The sequence below is a fragment of the Myotis brandtii genome, unplaced genomic scaffold (assembly GCF_000412655.1).
Source record: "Myotis brandtii unplaced genomic scaffold, ASM41265v1 scaffold144, whole genome shotgun sequence".
Lineage (NCBI taxonomy): Eukaryota > Metazoa > Chordata > Mammalia > Chiroptera > Vespertilionidae > Myotis > Myotis brandtii.
The window spans coordinates 2,930,324-2,945,040 of NW_005355159.1; the positions used below are offsets into that span (position 1 = coordinate 2,930,324).

At 46.4% G+C, this 14,717-nt stretch overlaps 1 protein-coding gene across 1 annotated transcript in view; it reads right to left on the reverse strand.

Annotated features, from left to right (window-relative positions):
• TLN2 (talin 2) overlaps nt 1-14,717 on the reverse strand; it is a 434,110-nt gene that overhangs the window by 268,996 nt on the left and 150,397 nt on the right. Inside the window, exon 3 of the mRNA XM_014535497.1 lies at nt 79-159. The gene's annotated coding sequence lies outside the window, so the exon portion shown is untranslated. The remainder of the gene's footprint in view (nt 1-78; nt 160-14,717) is intronic.

Here is a 14,717-nt window from a genome sequence, read left to right on the forward strand (position 1 = left end):
AATAATAAGCATATAATAAACTGAGGATTCAACACTGACTTTTGAAAAAGGGAACGTCAAATAAACATTACACCTGACCTGTGAGGGATGGTGGACTTCAGGGTGCTTCCAGCCGCCTTTTCCTAATGGCCAACAGGGATCAGAATAAGGGAGAAGAATCTGGTTTAAAAAAAGAAAAATGACTCCATGAAAACTGATGAAGTAAAACCTCCATTATTTGGCCCAGTGCTACCCAAAGGGTGCGCTGCCCACAGCCAGTTCCTGATTGGTCTGCAATAATACAAGTACAGAAACCGCAAGCAAACATTTGGAAAATTTTATAGCAATTTGACAAAGTTATTTATGATGATCAAATTAAATTTTTTAAAGTCTTTATATTTTGTATGTCTTTTTTTCCAAAAAAATATTTTATTTTTATTGAATTTCACAAAAGTGTGTTAGCCCCCAACATTAGAAACCAAATAACTGGCCATTCCTTTCAGAAACACTAGAACAAGACACCAGAATCCTCAATTTTCTGGTGGGGTCAGTCCCTATTTATAGGAACTGGGGCCAAGGATAACAAAAGGCTAAAGGAAACTGCGTCTGTACATTTTTAGAAAGAAGAAAAGAACCACTTGTGGGGGGTGGTAAAACAGAACTATTTCCACGGCGTAGTTAGGATTAGGATCTAACATAGTGTAATAATTTTACATCTACAACCACATATTTCTTCTATTATAAAACATCATGGATTATAAACCACATTGTAATATAATATAGTGTTGATGGGTCCCGATTTAAGAAATATTCAAATATATACAAATTAAAGTTCTTATGAACAATGATTATACCTCAATTAAGCAAAAATGTCAAGTGTTAATTACACACACACACACACACACACACACACACTAAATAATCATGCTTTTTAAAAGCCTTTCACCAAGTTTGAAAAGCTGAAAATGTCTAGGTGAGTAAGGAATCGTAAGCACCAACCATGAATGGTTCTGTGAGACAGGAAATTGAAGAGGCCCAAAGAATCCACAGTTGAGATGGGAAGAGAGATGGCTTCCAAAGTATTCAGGAATGGAGAGTTGAGCAGTTTAAGGGTCAAATGACTCACATGACAGTCATTTCAGTTACATTCAGTCTCAAAACTCCTTTCTTCAGGTCGGCCAGCCAGAGGAGGGGCTCTGAAGAAGGCTCTGCCCTCCCTGTGCCCTTGACCAAAAGGTTAAGGGTCTGGGAGCAGAGCCAGGCAGCCGCATTCCCACCCTGCTTTCCTCACCATCTGGTTCTGAGCCCGGAGGCTGCTTCCCTTCTAAGCCTTGTATCCTCTTTTGTAAAAAGGGTTAATAATGCCTCCGTCTGGGGTTACGCAGAGGGTTGGTTTTGTTTTAACAAGATCCAGGGATTTGAGCAAGCTGTAGCTGAAGGGAAGGAGAAACAGTGACCCAGGAAGGAGATGGGTTTCTGGAGAATGGAGGCTTGGGGGAGATTCTTCCACCTAAGAGCTCGTCCCTTACCAGCGGTTCTCAACCTGTGGGTCGCAACCCCGTTGGGGGTCGAACGACCCTTACACAGGGGTCGCCTAAGACCATCGGAAAACACATATATAATTACATATTGTTTTTGTGATTAATCACTATGCTTTAATTATGTTCAATTTGTAACAATGAAATTGGGGGTCACCACAACATGAGGAACTGTATTAAAGGATCGTGGCATTAGGAAGGTTGAGAACCGCTGCCTTAGACTAACACAGCAGGGAGAGAGGGGGAAGCCGGGCAGGTGGCAGCTCTGCTTTCTGTGTGAGCTGAGAGGAGAGTTCTCTATGAAAGTAAGTGCGGAGGAAAGGTGGAGTGAGGGCACTTAAAGTGAGATGAGAGTCTATATGCTGCCCAGAGGAACCTGAGCATGTGTGCACCAGGGCCCCTAAAAGGATGTCACATGGGAAGAGGACCGAACCAAGGTAGGGGGGGAGAATGTGTGTGGGCATCGGTCCCTAAATGGTGTCCTCAAAGGAGGCCATGTGGCTTTCATTCTCGAGGGCTGGGGCGAAGGGCACTGGGGAGCTCGGGTCCCTTCAGAGGACGAGTAGTAGAGAAGTGAAAGCAGGGGAGCCTAACAGAGTGAGAGGACAAGGAAGAGTTTCGACAGGGAGGTTTCAGCGAGGTCAAAGAACAGGAAAGGGGTGCAAACAGGGGGGTGCAATCAGGGTGAACAGAAAACGTCAAGAGGGGCACAGTATCTGGGGAAACCACACCTCGCTCAGGGTGTGGTTATGAAAACTGAAAGGCAAGGCCTTAACAGAGTCAAAGGTCAATTTAGGGGCTGGGTAGTTAATGGGTTCACCAGCAGGGGCGCTGCAGCTGCCAGCGAGGAGCAGAGAGGCTGGGAGTGCAAAGGCCCCCGCTCAGTGCATCCGCTCCAAGGTGAAGCCAGGCACTGGCCAGGAGAGATAGGGAGGGGCGCGGCAGGAGCTGATGGACATGCAGGGAGGGCAACTGAGGGGTCATGATGGCGACTCAGGTGCACACATGTCCCTCCTCCAGACCTGAGGGCCCCTGGGCGTGTGGGCGAGAGAACAGCTCCACAGGGAGTCGGCCAGGGCAACAGAGACTCAGAAAGGCAGGGGCCAGGAACATAGTCTGGAATGAATGTGTTGGGAAGGAGTATGCTGGGCTCAGTTTTGTCACTGACAGAACTTTTAGCTACTAGGACTAGGTACTACCTTTTCATGTATTTCCAGGACTCTGGCTGGTACCACACATACTGGGATAGAAAAGCTAGGCAGAGAGTAGATGTAAAAGGCTCCATTTAAGGGGGGGAATTCAAGGCACCTGCCAGCTGAGTACTTCCCTTGAGAAAAATGGCTGTGTTCTCAAGCCAGAGAGCCTGGAAGGAAGAGCATAACTTATAGAACTAGGAGAAAAGCAGGCACCTATTAGGTTCCTACCAGGTGCCAGGCGCTCCATGGAGCAGCTCACATATCAGCATATTAGACATAAGGAGAACGAAAGATGGTCTCCCGTATCTGCCCTGCCCTTGAGAATAAAAAAAGAAGAGTTTGCAGTATACTCAGAGACCTGAGACACATCAACCAAAAGCAATGGCTACTTAGTATTAAAGCATTATTAGGTGTAATAGTGGTTCGCTTGCTTGTAGGGATGATAATTATGGTTTTTAAAGAGCCCCAGTCTTTTAGAGTTGCATGCTGAAAAACCTACAGCTAAAATGTGATGTTGAAGATTTATTTCAAAGTAATCAAGTGGAGAAAGAGGGGTTCTAGATAAAACAAAATCAAGTATTAATTATCATGTATTAATAATTATTGAGGCGGTGTGATGGGTACATGGCACTCATGTTAGTTTTTCTACTTCTGCAGATGTTTGCAATTTCCGAGCAAGAGACAATAGGAAGGTAACATACAATGTTTTTAACATAATTGTATTAGTATGATGACATTACTGCAACAAACTCAAAACTGTGTGTTTAAATGATGAAGAGGCTTAAGGCTTTAAAAGGTAGACTGACAGGTCCATAGGGATAAAGTCTTGGAAGTTTTCTAAAGAAGCAAGACTAGCTGGCTGTGGCCACATGCAGTCACGCTTGAGAAGGTCGAGGAACTCCATCTACCCAAACAGTGTGTCACCTTGACATGGAAGGTCAGCACCTTCCCTCTGATGACACAAAGTAAGTTTGACTGACTTCACAGGCGTGATAGGCAACAGACTCCTGTCATGCTTTGTTGCCCAGTTGAAGGATCAACGAACAGAAAGGTGCCAGGTGTCAGGCTCATCTCCCGAGCACCCTCAGTGTGACTGGCATCCCCCCTTTTAAAACCAGCAGAGGAATGGCAATAAGCCAGGAAAAGAAAACAGCTAATACCTGCTCTGAAAGTTAACAGCCGATAATGTTGATTTGATAATCACCAACCTCCCTCACTTCCATGAGACCCACACCGTGAACATGTTGAGTACAGCTGAGTCAGAAGGTGAATCTCAAGGAGTAAGAGTCAAGATTAAAAGACACAACTACCACTCCTACACCCACACACACAAATCAAACTCTGAAGGGCTTACACACTACCACTTTGGGGAGGATTGGCTTAAGCCAATGGTCTTCAGCCAGGGTGATTTTGTCTTTCAGGGGACATTTGGTTTTATTTGAAGACATTTCTGATTGTCACAACTGGCATCTGATTATTAGAGGTCAAGGGTGCTGCTTAACATCCTCCAGTGTACAGGATAGACCCACAACAAAGAATTATCCGGCCTAAATGTCAATAAGCTAAAGTCCAGATGCTCTTGCTCAAGCAAGTCAAATTCAGTGCTAAGGGAATATTCAGAATTGTTCATAGAAAGAGGGAGTGAGGGGGACAGGAAACGAGGGATAGAAATGACACTGTCTTTTAAAAGTATTATTCATCTATTTCTACCGATGTTCTTTAACCAGATGTGGTGTTTGATGCCATGCCCTCTGGTGTAGTTCCTATTTTGCCCACTAAACTAAAGGGACCAGACACATGAAAGACTAATTGCCAAGACCAATATTTGCTTCTTTTCCAACGGCCATATTTACCCAAGATTATTCTGCTCTTGGTGAACTGGGAACCAACTGGCTGTTGACACACTTGGAAAAGAGCCAAGGAATAGTCTGGCACCTTTTTCCATGGGTAGCAAAGGGGAAATGTGGTCCAAGAAGACCAATCTCTAAAAACCACGTAAGCTTTTGGACAGAACCACTTTGAAAACAAGTTCTTATCAATAGGGCAATCCTGTTAACATTTTCGACTAAAGAGTCTGGAGAAGAGGAAAGAGAAGAGCAGTGGCGTAAGGAAAAGCACACAGAGTGGGTAGGAAGGAAGAAGGAAGATGAGAGAACAATGATCATAAAAAATTCAGCAGTGCTTTCACCTGAAGAAGGCAAAAAGGAAAACAAACTCACAAGTAATTATTTCTCCACTGACTGTCATTTTTAAAGCCAGATTATTGACCCTGAAATATAACCCACAACTGACCTCCACAATGACCAATAGTAGCTTCTTATTAGAACTCTACTGTTTACATTCACATGTGTGGGGTGTTTACATAATACTGGTAACTGAAATTCAGCTGCACTATCACATTTCTCTCATGTGCCACAGAGCTTCTGTTTTCCACAAACCACAAACATTCAACTGTAGCTATAATTACCACCACCAAGTTCACCTGCTTACGTAAGATGCAAAGATTCCTGACTACAGGCTCCACCAACCTCCCATGTGAACTCCAAATGCTATCCTTTCAAGAATGTCTGGGCACCAAGGCGTGTCTGAAAGGGCACCCTAATGTCCTGGCAATGCTGGGCACCAAGTGCTTGGGCTAATGGCCTGCCTCTGGTGGGACCTTTCTCAACCTCTCATCTCCTAGAAAGGAGCTGAGGCATTAGACCCGGAAGGTCAGGCCAGAAAGGCTTGCTCCAAGTGTCAATGGCACTGGGGTACAAAGGGTGGTGTCAGAGCAGACCGTTCGGTCCTCCCATGAGAACACACACCTACTCTCTGGCCTGTAGTGGCTGAACAGTGACCCCTCCCCTCCACAAAAGATATGTCCCTGTCTTTATCCATGGAACCTGTCAATGTGAACGGATTTGGAAAAAGTGTCATTGCATATTTACATCTGGATGTTGAGGATATTGAGATGAGATCATCCTGGATTGTAAGGTTGGCCCTAAATTCAATGAGAAGTGTCCTTATAGGGGCCTGAAGAGAAGACCATATGAATAGAGAGGTATTTGTTTGAAGTAGCCACAAGGCAAGGAGTACCTGGAGCCACTGGAAGTTAGAAGAGGTCAGGAAAGGCCCCCTAGAGCAGTGGTTCTCAACCTGTGGGTCGCGACCCTTTGGGGGTCGAATGACCCTTTCACAGGGGTCGCCTAAGACCACCGGAAAACACATATATAATTACATATTGTTTTTGTGATTAATCACTATGCTTTAATTATGTTCAATTTGTAACAATGAAAATACATCCTGCATATCAGATATTTACATTACAATTCATAACAGTAGCAAAATTACAGTTATGAAGTAGCAACAAAAATAATTTTATGGTTGGGGGTCACCACAACATGAGGAACTGTATTAAAGGGTCGCGGCATTAGGAAGGTTGAGAACCACTGCCCTAGAGCCTTCGGAGGGAACATGGCTCTTGCCAACACCCTGATTTTGCCTGACAGAATAAATTTCTGTTATGAATGAAGGGTAGCAAGATTTGCTACTCTGATATAATGATTATTTTGATCTGTAAGCAAGTAAAAACAGCAAATTCAGGAAAAGGCTTTCTTAGAACTTCCCTTATCTGCCTAGAGATAAATCTTCCAAAAGGAACTCAATTGTATAAATCACCTCCCAAGAGTTTTATCAACCAAGGAAGACTGAGTCATCTCGGAGGAGACCAGAGATCAACACCACGCCCAGATGAACTTTTTCATAAACTATCATATCTCCCATCTCTTCTTCCAGGGGCCCATTCATCTTTCCTAAAAATTACTCTCCGCCTTCCCTTTTCCCTGTGAAGATGGTATTTAAGCTTGAATTTTAAAACTACCTCTTAGAGTGCTTGTTTTGCTGGGCTATCTCCCATGTACACATGAAGTAAACATGTTAATAAACCTCTGTTTTTCTCCTTAATATTGTTTTTACAGAATGTCTCAGGTAAGAACACAGAAGGGTGGAGGGAAAATTGTTTTCCTCCCCTACGTAAGCCACCCCGTTTGTGGTAAATGGTGAAGGCAGCCCTAGGAAACTGCTACATGGTCTAACACTGGGTCTGTCCAGCCTCAGCCTCTCAGAACAGCCAGGTCAGGGTTCACCTGGGCCTCCAGGTGCTCCTTCCTGCAGCCCCTGGGAGGTCAGGAGCATGAGGCTGGGAGACATGTCTCCAGCCCTGAGAGAACAGGCCAAGGATGTTTTCCCATGGCCGGGCTCTGGGGCATGGCCAAGAAAGTGTTTGTCTGCCATAGGGCAGAGCCCCACCCAAAGAAACAAGTGGTCTTTGAGGAAAAACAACCCAGCATCTGGTGGACCCTCTGATGAGTGGCTGTCATCGTCAACCACTCCTGCTGACATTGATTCAGGACTTCCCAGGAGCCACACTGTGCTTTCAACAACATGAAGAACTTTGATTTCATCATTCTCTATCTTTTCTTTAAATCACCGTCTCGTACATGGACATGCCTAAAAATAGCCTGCAGTGTTACACCTGAAACGAGATTACCACTGTTGGCATGCATCCATGAGAAGTTTGCTCCAGGTCACTCGGCCAGCTGATGGACAAGCCAGAACCATGACTGAGAGCCGAGTCCAGAGCCCATGTCTTCAACCTCGTGCCCACACTCTACTCTAACTCCCCTGGGGCCCTCAGGTCTGTCCCCTTCTCTCCAGAGTGCTCCCTGCCAGGCGGTCCTGCCTCAGCCCCACTGTGGCAAGGACCACACCTCAGTCACTGCCCAGCCCCTTTTCTCCTGATCCCCCCCCCCCCAACACACACACACACACACACACATACTTTATGCAGTTGAATAATTAGGTACATAAAAAATGTGAATACCTTGGATTAGGGGCTCTGAGAACTCAGTTCAATAGGGGATAGTGACATTTAAGCACACAGTTACATCCTAAAAACTATAAGGGAAAAGAAAAGAGGGAATTCTGGAGGTCCTAAGCCAAATGCCCCATCCATAGCTAACAGTCCCCCATAAAGGCAAGCAGCTCACATTTAAGCTAGGTCCTGGCATTCTTTTTCAGATGCCACTGCCCTAGGGGAGGCTAACCACTCTGACTCCAACCTCCTTCTGCTCAAACCCACCCTCCCCTGCGATTCCAGGAGTCCGTAGGTCAAAGGTTTAGAAACCTTTTCAGTGCTATCTTTTAGGGAAGTACTTTGACAATGTGTTTTAAACATCTTTAAATGTTCCTTCCCTTGAACCACCACTAGTCACAATGATGGATCTCTCATCAGAAAATAATCTTAGATGCAGAAAGCTTCATAGGAAGGATGCTAAGTGTTCATTCTTTACTCAACACGAACACAACTCACGATCCAAAACAAGGGGTTGATTAAGTTTGTTGTTTCATTCTCTTGGTTATGACAAGACCAGAAAAATGCTGTTTATGAAAACTTGAAAAATTATTTACTCTATAATAAATGGGGGAAAGATTGTACTTCTAGCATGATTATAACTATGGCCACTCAAGAAGTAACCTAACCAATCAATGCTTTGGGGGGAGATTCTGTTAGAAAGTAGTCAAAATACTCATTTTTCCTCAGTGGTGGGACTATGGGTGTATTTCTCTTTTACTTTTAAGTTTTTACACATTTTCTATAATGAATATGTATTACAATTAGAATGGAGGAAAAATAACCTTCACATTAAAAACAAAAACCAAGGCTCCCATGGCTACCTCTGCTTTTTAGAAAAACACAGGCCCCTTCACCAACATGCACTTGCTTCCCTCCAGCCCATGCACCCTCCTTCTGGCCACATGGAGTTCCTTCATATTCCCAGCCTCTGCCTTCCACCCTCTAGCTCAGTGCCTTCACACACACCACTGTGTGCTTGCCTTCTGTCTCCTGCTGGGAGGTGGGCTCCGAGAGGGCATGGCCTTTATCTACTGAGTCACTCCTGTGACCCCAGTGCCCAGCACAGTCTCTGGCGCATCCTAAGGGCTCAATAGGTATTTGAGAGAGGAATAAATAGAGAAGCACTGAAGGCCTGCTCACAGGTAGCTTCCTCCCTAACAGTCTCCCTGGCCACCAGCCCCCTTAGCCCTCTCAGCCCCACCAGGAATTACCCATTCACACGTGTTTTCTCAGAACACAAAACATACCTGGTCTAATAGAACACGTGCCATGCTACATTTTATTTATTTCTTTACCACATTGGCAACAGCCACACCAGACAAACCATGAACATGTATGCCTGAGACCCTACATGGGCAACCTCACTTTTCCCCACACTAACTTTAGGAGGTAACTACTGTCTTTATCCTCATTTCACAGACGCAGACATTGAAGCTTAAAGAGGTAAAGTAACACATTTAGTTCTCACAGCCAATGAAAAGCAGGGACGTCTGCCTCCTAAACCCAGGCCTTGACAATGCTATGGCGCAGCCAAAAGCCAGTTTCTGTCCATCCTCCGCAGCGGACTGTGCTGCTTTTTGAAAGCTGGCCAGCGCTGCCACACACGCAGACATCCCAGTCCTTGCAGGTCTGGAGCACAGGAGAATGGCACTCGTGTGGACTGCACGGATTCACTGTGAGAAGTAACCCTAGACCCACACAGTTGGGAGTGTAAAGGGTCTGCCTAGCAAAGCCAGGGTAATCAAAATAGGTTCAAGTTCGTTCGGTTTGACACATGGCTATGTGAGGAATTTAAGGGTGCAACAGTTGCCAGAGTGCCCCTCAAGCTTTCCAGCAGCACTTAATTATGAAGTGGTATGTTAATTGTTGCTCTTAAATACCCATTAGCATAGATCCCCTAAAACCCTCTACTGGGCAATAATGTCTTAAATGTATGTCACAGATCACTTTTCAAACAGCTCTTTCAAGCATATCATCTGTCACTCTAGTGCAATTTAGTAGGTATATGCTTAATATTTTCAAATTTTCCCTAAATTGCTCTAAGTTAGCTGACTTTCCATTATTCCAAACAAATAAAATGTTGTACTGTACTAAAAGAACACTGTAAAGCGTCTCAAAACGACATTTAGGAACCTTATTCACCCCTGGCAATCAAGAGCAGCCCCGTGGAGAGAAAGTTTGTGCCCTGAGTGTTAGCTGGGGACATCAGGCAGCGGGTAGACTGTCGTGTTTTCACACTTATTAACAGCTTGTCTGGGATTGCTGCCGGTGAATCTCTAGCAAGTAGACACACACATTAGCAGCTCCTACACGCACCTCTCCTCCTTGGAGCTAATTGCACAGGCGACAGGGGATATTTATAAGCATTTCTGAGAACACGCGCGTCAGTGGGGGGAATGCAGCATCAGACATAGCATAGATAATTAATGTGCTCAGGAAAAACACTAAAGTGTGGCTCATAGGAAAATCTACAAGGTATAGAATGTGGGAGGAGACTGAGGTTAGCCCCGTCTTCTGCCCTGGCCGCGGAGCTTTCGCAGCCAGGCCCAAAACCTTCAGCTGCAGATTGAAAGCAGCACGGCCACCAAAGGCCGACTCTGACCCGCCCGCGGCGATTCTGAGGGCCCTTCCTGCTACCTATCAGAACAGCCGCCCAACCCCACAAGGAAACCAGAAACCAGGGCAGCCTGACTCCTGACAGCATATGACTTTTATCAAGTCCACAGGAGACTGTCTTATCCGGGAAAAAGCCCGCCAGACAAGGTCTCGGTCTGAGTCACCATCTCACCTCATCCAATGCACGTGGCTAGCGCCTGAGCTTCTGAGGCTCCAGTCCTCATCTGTAAAATAGGACATGTGCCCCTACTGAGGACGTGCACACTTATTTCAAAAAGGCGAAATTAAAACGCTCCTTATGGACTAATTTATTGGCTCAGCGAGCTGGAACTGCACACCTGGCCCTGGGGAATACAGAAAGGAGTAAGGCCAGGCCTCTGCCAGAGGAGGAGACCCACAAACAAATGGCTGCAATAAAATGCGATGCACACGAAGGGTGAAGCGGGGAGGGGAATGCCATCCCAAATGCCCTGGGTGACACTGGTGGGGAAACGCAGAAGGCTTCCAAAGGAAACCAGGTGGAGCTGAGCCAGGGCCTGCCCACCCATGGGGAGGGTGTGGAGCACCCACCCACCGTGCCTAACATGGGAGAAGGGCATCTTGTACGAGAAGCAGTGTGGATGGCGTTCTAACAGAATGGGAGCATTTCAGGAAGGCTAGAAGGGACAGGTGCAGGGGAACAGAGGGGGTGCAGTCAGGGAGGCACCATCACCTGTGTTATCTCATCCTCACTATCTGCTGGAACATAACAAGTCCCCAGTGAACAGTGAGGGCCACAGCCCACAGGCACCAGGAGTCATTTCCTCGCTACACACGTATTGCTCTCCTGGCATTCTGAAGTTAAACAACAGATACGGCAGCAAGAGACATGGGGGGGGGAAAAAAAGCTCAAAATGATTGTAAAATGTTTAATAGACAAAGCTGTAATAAACATTTATCTGATATGGGGCATAAAGAGAAAAATAAAATCAGAATATATAGTTTGTTTAAGAGAATTTCTCGGCCCTAGCTGGTTTGCTCAGTGGATAGAGCGCGGGCCTGCGGACTGAAGGGTCCCAGGTTCGATTCTGGTCAAGAACACATGCCCGGGGTTGTGGGCTCCATCCCCAGTAGGGGGCATGCAGGAGGCAGCCAATCAATGATTCTCTCATCATTGATGTTTCTATCTCTCTCTCTCCCTTCCCTTTCTCTCTGAAATATATATATATTTCATATATATATATGGAGTGGAAGTTGCTCTTCATTAAAAAAAAAAAGAAAGAAAGAAAAGAGACAATTTCTTCAGATCATTCAGGTGTACCTAGTATGTGCCAGGTACTGGGAATTTGAAGATCAATGAGACAGCCTTTAGCCTCAAGGAGCTTGTAAATGAAAACAAAACAAACAAACAAACAAAAAAGCATAGCCATCATTTAACAGTGGATGGTAAGAGCTAACAGAGGTGATGATACAGTGGATAAGGTGAACACAGGGTCTCTGTGGCATCTAACAGACACTGGGGACAAGGCAGGAGAGAGGACTTGGGAGAGCTGTCTCAAGGGAAGAGATGCTTAAAGACTGAAAAGAAAGGAGAGAAAAGGGGAAAGATGTGATGAGGGATGCAGCAGGAGGGAGCAATAGCACAGAATTCCTAAGAGGGGCAGGAACCTGGCACAGGGGAGAAAGCCCTAAGGGCTCGGAAAGACCCAAGGGGGGGGGGGCGGGCAGGAATATTGGTGATCAGAAGACTGAGGACAACAACAGGCCACCAGGCATGGTCACTCAGAATGATGCCCCTCTTGTCTGAGGAGAGACTTTTTATCTAAGCATCTTCCTCTCCTCCATATAAAGTGCCTCGCTCATTAGTGCTTGGAAATGTTGGCCATTGTTACTGGAACGTCAGAACCCGGCAGGCACTTTCCGCTGACTAATGCAGGCGAGGGTTAGAGAATTTAGCCACAGGACTCCCTAGCGAACTTTAATGTAAGGTAAACTCACCTGTAAAATGGTCCCCTGGCAGAGACCCTAATTATTCGGAACAAGGCTCTCAGCTCCTCTGGTGCAAGCATTTAAGCGTTGAGGAGAGAGCTGCAGGAAATGCAGACACACCCCTGAGGAGGGGCCTCCGTGGGGTGTGTTACATTCCTTGGAGAACAGGGCCCCTGCTATAATTTGTGTAATCAGCCCAGAGATTGGACTGCAGAACTCTGCTTCCCATTTATTACAATATCACACTCCTGCCCAGGAAACCCCACCCAGGCTTTTGTTTGGAATTCTCTTCCTTGATTAGGTGTAAGCTCTATTATTCCCACCGCTCAGGAATAACACTCGGGTCTGATGAAGCTGAAAAGCACAGCACAGTCAGAACCGACTTCCGAGAATGAGGCTACCCAGTTCTTTTCTCCTCTCTCGTTTTAGAATGCTTTCTTTGTCATTTCCTACTCTGCAGACGAAGAGCGAGAAGCCGGGACATCTTGTACAAATGGAAAGGCAAATCATTTCTGCTCTCTGGTAGGGCCATGCAAGCTGGGGAAACACTGCCCGGGCTGTGCACACAGCCCCTCCCACCTCCTGGCCCTGATGCGTGGCTGAGGCTGGGCACTGGGTTGGCGGGAAGGGGTGAGGGAGGCCTCAGAGCCGCATCTCCCCCCCTAAATCTTTCTAACTGCTACTCTTGGCTGAGCTGCTCCTCACTCTCGGCCTCCTGGCAGGAAAGGCGGTGCAGGGCTCAGATGCTATCTGGCTGCTTTCATTAATGCAATTCAGCTTGAATCCAAACCCAAACAAGAGCTGAGGAGCAGGGCAGAGTTCATCACCCAGAGGGATGGAGGACTCGCACTCCAGAATGACAACCGGAGACAGACTACAGGGAAATATCAAAACAGTGAGATTAACATTAGGAGAAAGGATGAGCCACTTCATTATGTAGCTAATACTCGAGGCAATTGAAGAGACGTGTTTCATGGTCTGTCCAGCTTGAAGAGCAGCCTCGGGTATTGTGGGACCTGCCTCACTCCTCACCTCCACCCCAGTTACCTGAGCAGAAGTGGCGCTTGTACCTTGAGGCTGAGTAGCCAACCCACTGTCAGGCCAGGGCTCTAGTGCTTCTATGGCCTGTTTTGGGCAATAGGATCCTCCCCAGTAACTGAGCCATTCCATTTGATGACACTCTAGCTGGGAGGTTGAAAATTAGGAGGTCAGAAAGACTAAGGCTAGGGCAGCCACAGAGGCTATAGCAAACTGGTAAGTAATCATGACTGTACAATCATCTGCATAACAAGAAGATAAAGGACACCCCAGGCAGGAACCAGGGACCCAGGCACCCAGGAGAGCTCCTTGAGTATCTCCGTCCAGTCCCCGTGAGCCTGGGGCCCCTCATTTCCCATCCTGAGATATCCCAAAGACACACAGAAACCTTCCCCATTTCCCACACTGGTGTGAATGGGTTTCCATCACAATCAAAGGCCCTTGCTGAAAATAAGCACCCACTATATGTCAGGGCCATGACAACAGTACTATGTCAGAGCGGGTGTGGCAGAAGAAACTGGATAATTACAGAATAGGGCAGCATGGCTGCAAGAAAGTGCTGGTGCTGTAATACATAGGATCTGGCAAATAATGGAGATCATAGCACACTACAGGTCAGATTTGCCCCAGTGAGCTTCTCAGAGAAAGGACCCCAATTCGTCCATGAAGCTTAGGAAGGGTGTAGCTGAACATTGAGGACAATGTTGATAATCCTTCTGTGAAATCAGGTTTCATTACCACAACTCCTCTGGGCTCAGGCCATATCCACTGGCCTTAGATACACAGACTGTAGCCCACGCAGAACTGGGAGAGGTCTGCTGGCAAGCCCTCCCGCCTCAACTTTTGGTGATCCTAGTAAAATACAGCAATCCCCAGAGGCAGCTACTTGGAGCTTTCTTAATAACCTGCCTGCCTGCTCCAAGGCCAGAGGGAAGCCAGGCTGCTGGAGAATTCACCCTCTGGACCTCTAACCTGCCTTCTTGTTCACATCACCAGTGGATGGGGCAAGGCGTGCTCATTCATGGAGGCCCGAGTGCAATGAGGAGCTCTGGCCATTCTGAACTTGTGGTATACGTGTTCAGGAATGAGGGTAGGAGAGATGGAAAACAGAATGAAGAAGACACAAGCAGGTCCTTAAGAAGCTTAGCGTTTTTCAGAGGAAATAGGACATGTACACAAGTGACCCAATCACACTCACGCACACCCTAACCCAGTGGTCAGCAAACTCATTAGTCAACAGAGCCAAATATCAACAGTACAACGATTGAAATTTCTCTTGAGAGCCAAATTTTTTAAACTTAAACTATATAGGTAAGTACATTGTTATTAACTTAATTAGGGTACTCCTAAGCTGGCCTTTGCTAAAAACGTCCTCAATCTGATTGAGGTACGTTTGCTGAGGTCGATCCCTTCCAACTCTCCCATTCACACTCATCTTATATACTTGTTTCAGATAGACGAGTATGGATGGGAGAGTTGGAAGGG